This window comes from Paroedura picta, chromosome 1 (assembly GCF_049243985.1).
Source record: "Paroedura picta isolate Pp20150507F chromosome 1, Ppicta_v3.0, whole genome shotgun sequence".
NCBI lineage: Eukaryota > Metazoa > Chordata > Lepidosauria > Squamata > Gekkonidae > Paroedura > Paroedura picta.
Window position 1 is genome coordinate 184677827 of NC_135369.1, and position 4888 is coordinate 184682714.

The window sequence follows — 4888 nt, forward strand, 5'->3', positions numbered from 1 at the left end:
CTGTTTCTTCTCCTCTCAGTCCTCCTTAAGCCTGCCTGTTCATATGGGTGGTGATATCACTTCCTGTGACATGTCACTTTTGGAGGCATGGTAGGGAAGAGTAGCCAGCTGACATCATTTCTAGGGCTCCTCGGAGCCTGAAAAAGAATTTCAGGGGTTCCTCCATGGTTAAAAGGTTGAAAAAGGCTACTCTGCAGGGTCCACAGCTAGGTGTATGAAGCACAAAGATATGTGACAAGGCACAGTCCATTTGTACTGAGTCTGATAGATTCTTGGGAGGCAGAAAGGTGCAGAAGAGGAGGCTGGTGTGTAGAGGGATGCTAAGCATGGTGGGTTATTAATGTGGCAAAGCACAGAAATGGAAGGCCATTGGAGGTGCAGTTAACCCAACTGCAGGGGTCAAGTCTAGGTCTTCTCTAGATGTCCCAGGGGCTGGCGGGAAAGTGAATCTCTGCAGGAGACTGTCAGGAATCAGGCAGAAGTCAGCAAGCAAAGTCTGTGATAAATAAGCTTCCAAGATCTCAGGCAGAGCAAAGATCCAAAAGAAATCTTTCTTTTTATTCTATTTCTATTTATTCTATTTATGTTCTATTTATTCAATAGAACAATACAACAGCTAATACATGCCAAGACTTGGTGAGCGAACATCTTGCCAGAGACAAAGATACAATACACATTAGGGTGTACTTATGGGGGGACCAAGCATGGGAGGGGGCAGGAGGGATCAGGATGACAGGAAACGTACATTTAAACCAATACTTCTGTTGAGTCTCCAGTGAGACTAGCAAGGTCACAAGAAAGCGAGGGAGATAAGGGAGCCCAACTGAGGGCAGCTTTGGTATGCAGAGGTGGCCAGGAACCAACACAGGGATTTATGGTTTTATGAGGAGGAGACAGAGAGAATGAAGCAGGAGGAGGGGGCATGAACCGGGGTGCATGACAGAGACTTGCAAAGAAGAGGAAGAGCTCCATTTTGGCAAAGGTCTCACCAACGCATACTTGCCGACCTGTAAGAATGCAGGCAAAGCAGAAAAGCCCTGTTTATTTATAATACCTTTATACCATTTCCCTTAATGGAATGATGGCCATAAAATACATAGAAGTAACTATGCAGACTAAAGTACATAGGGATACAAAGATTAAGGCTACTGAGGAAGAATGCTTCTCTTGAAAGAATAATTGAGAAATGGCCAGTTGGGATGGTGTTTTGCCAAGCCAATGGACTTGGATACTTGATCTATTAATTACACCCACAGTGGTCAATCTATAAGGAGTTACCTGCAGAGAAAGGCAGGAAGGCATCTCTCTTGACAAACTTTTCTTTGGAATCAAAGAAATGCTCAGGATATAATTTAAGTGGTTTCTTCCACTGAGATTCATCGTACAGCACAGAGTACAGTAATAGAATTATATGTGTCCCCTGAAAAACGTAATGTTATTAAAGGTCAATAAGAATGGAAAATATTGTAAATGTAATGAAATAATTGCATCATTTTATGGTATGTGGTGGAATTTTCAGAGAGCCAGAAAATATTAATGTTTCATGGAGAAATGCAAAAACTATTGAAAATTAGATTTGCAATGGATTCTAAATGTATGCCATTAAAATAACACCAAATAGTATTAAAATGTGTAATGAACTTGTTAAATACCATCAGGATTTTTTACGCATCAGGATGAAAAAGAAGAATCTTTACCAGATCTTACAGAGTGGTTAAATAAACTGATGGAATATGGGTCAACAGCAAAACTTACATATTTGATATAAAACAGATTGGTATCAGAGCCCAATACTAGACTATAAGGTAAAGGTAAAGGTATCCCCTGTGCAAGCACCGAGTCATGTCTGACCCTTGGGGTGACGCCCTCCAGCGTTTTCATGGCAGACTCAATATGGGGTGGTTTGCCAGTGCCTTCCCCAGTCATTATTACCGTTTACCCCCCCCAGCAAGCTGGGTACTCATTTTACCAACCTCGGAAGGATGGAAGGCTGTGTCAACCTTGAGCTGGCTGCTGGTTGAACTCCCAACCTCATCGGCAGAGCTTTCAGACAACATTTCTGCTGCCTTACCACTCTGTGCCACAAGAGGCTCATATACTAGACTACATTGATTGATAAAATGAGAAGGAAAGAAACAGTTGATTTATAATTGATCTATAAATGATAGCATTATGAACACAGGACAGGGGAAACAATAGGTATTCTGGATATATGTCAGCTTCATATTCATGATATGTCAGCTTCATATTCATAGTTCTGTAAATAAAACTTGTAGTGTCTTTCTACAGTCTTTAGATTGTAATTTGCAGCCTGGATTCATCCGAGGCCACCATTGACATGGTGGGTGGGGTGGGAGGGGGAGGGAACCCAGGGCCATGTGCTGCTAGGGCAGCATGGAGACCTGGGATTGGCTGAAGAAGGCAGGCACAGTTGCACTCCTCTTCGGCTGGGATGCGGATGAGCTTCCCACTCTCCCTCCCTAGCAATTATACAGTTGGCAGTTGTATGTCATGGGTAGCTGGCCAAGGGGGCACATGTGTAGTGGTTGCTTTTTTGTTGCTACTTCATCACAACTTGTGGGTGGGCAGGGGGCGGAGCCGGTTTGGTGGGGCCTATTCCCCAGGAAAGGGGCCTCTTTAAAGAGGTGCAGACTGTGAGTGGGTGCCAAGCCCAGCTGGGCGAGGCATGAATTTCACAGAGCCAGGTGGCCCTGGATGGGTCCAGAAGATATTTGCACCTCCTCTGGTGTTCAGGGTGGGACACATCCCTAGATAGGAAGGGCAGCAGCTTGTGGACCCGCATTCCTGGATGGGAATCAGGGTGGAAAGGGTTCAAGTTGTTGCCAGGGAAAATTAGGGCAGTCGACTGATTGCTGTAGCTCTCAACCCTCTACCATGCCAACCCTCTCAGGCTTGTTGTTAATAATGTTGTTGCCTCTTCACGCCAACCAGCCATACAGCAAGACCCAACACACTTTCTGGGAGAGACTGTAAGAGTCTACTCTACCAGACAGAGCAGCACAGGCCAGGAGGCAGCAGCCAGTAACAGAAGCAGGTAAGAAGAACCCCTATACTTTCCTGGCCAAGCACAGAAGATTTTCAAAAAGGAAAAACCTTCTATGATTGGCCAGGATATGTTCCCCCCCCCTAAAACATGCCTCCCTATAGGCTATCTTCCCCCCAGCCTTTCCCCACATAACTTGTCTTCCTTTGCAGCAAGCAAGCAGAGCAATCTCCAGACCTCAGCATTGTAATACATTTGCAAATGCAAAATGGATTGCAGTGATTGGCTGGAGTCTAGCCAATGGTCTATATTAGCGATCCCCAACCTGTGGGCTGCGGACCACATGTGGTCCTTCGAGTAACTGGAGGTGGGCCACGAAGGATGCCTTCTCTCCCCTCCCCCCGGCCCTTTACTTCACCCCCCCGGCTCTTTACAACACACTTCGGGTGTCATTGTCTCCCATCACTCCCAGGTGGGACTATCTCGTTGCAGAGAAACAAGCTAAAATGAGTACCCAGCTTGCTGGGTGGTAAATAGTGGCCGCGAATAAGTGCGGCCGCCATTGACGCGGTGGAGGCGCCTGGGAACGGTGCAGACCCAGCCACGTCATCGAGGGGCGGTGCACGAGGGGCGGGGCTGCCGGCCTTAAATAGGCCTGGAGCAGGCAGCCCGCCCCTTTTGTTCCCACGATGCTGCCCAGACAGCTACCCTCCCATCCCACCCTGAATGCGTTATTTCATTACAGTTCGTCGCAGTCGGGTTATGCCAGGTAGGGAGCCTGTTGACGGGGAGCCCGTCTGCGTACGGGACTCCCCGGAGTAGGGGGTCTCACTAATGAGACCGGCCGTTAACCGGGCACGGCCTACCCGGCTGGGAGGCCAGGGGCCCGGGGCCAAGCGGATAGGGGATTTAATGGAGGCGGACGCCCATTGGGTCCTCCAATGTCGCTTCCCAGGGATCCCGCGGCGGAAGGCGTCCCATCCTCCCGGCTGGGAGCAAGGCGTGGAGCCGGAGCACCGCAGTTTTTGGTGATCAGCCAGACGGCTGATGAGGGTAGGCTCCCTTACCAGCATTCTGGCCAACCCTCCGTTGGGGGGGGGGGTCTTGGTTAATAAACGGCTGCGGCCAATTTGTTGCCAAAAAAGCTGGGTCGCGTCATTTCTGGAACAGTCGCCACCTGCTAGTCAAATGGTCATGACTGGGGAAGGCACTGTCAAACCACCCCATATTGAGTCTGTCATGAAAACGCTGGAGGGCATCACCCCAAGAGTCAGACATGACTCGGTGCTTGCACAGGGGATACCTTTACCTTTACTTTTTGACAGTGCATTTAATCTTGTGATGGCCTATGGCCTAGTGCAATAAAGCTTGTACTTTGTACTGAGTGGAGGAGCGCAGGACAAACTCAGCTGATCAACTAGAAACTATGTTTGTATATATACTCATCAAAAGCTCCCTGAAAGCACTGCATTGCAAGAGGCTGTTTACGTGGACTGCTTTGTTGAGTGCCCTGCCCACAAATATCTATTCCCAGCCACTCCCAGCCATCAGATCAATTTACATGTACAATATAGGCAAGGAGTTCAGTGAGATAATTCAAGCAGTTCTTAACATGCTTATAGAAATTTTGGTTGATTAGGTTCCCATGAGGATTCAGCTAAATCACTCTCAGAACTGGCAGAACTAGTGAGACAAGCCTGCCAGTCAATCCTAGATGCTGGGTCTCCAGAACAGAGCCCAAAGATTAAAAACCTGTTCTGCAAAGTTTTCCTTTAAGGAGTCAGATGCCAGCCTCCTACATAATAAGTAAAGGAAAGACAAAACCATGAAGAATGGGTTAAATAGTAACAACTAAGAAAGTGTAAGGGAGGGCCAGGGCAGATT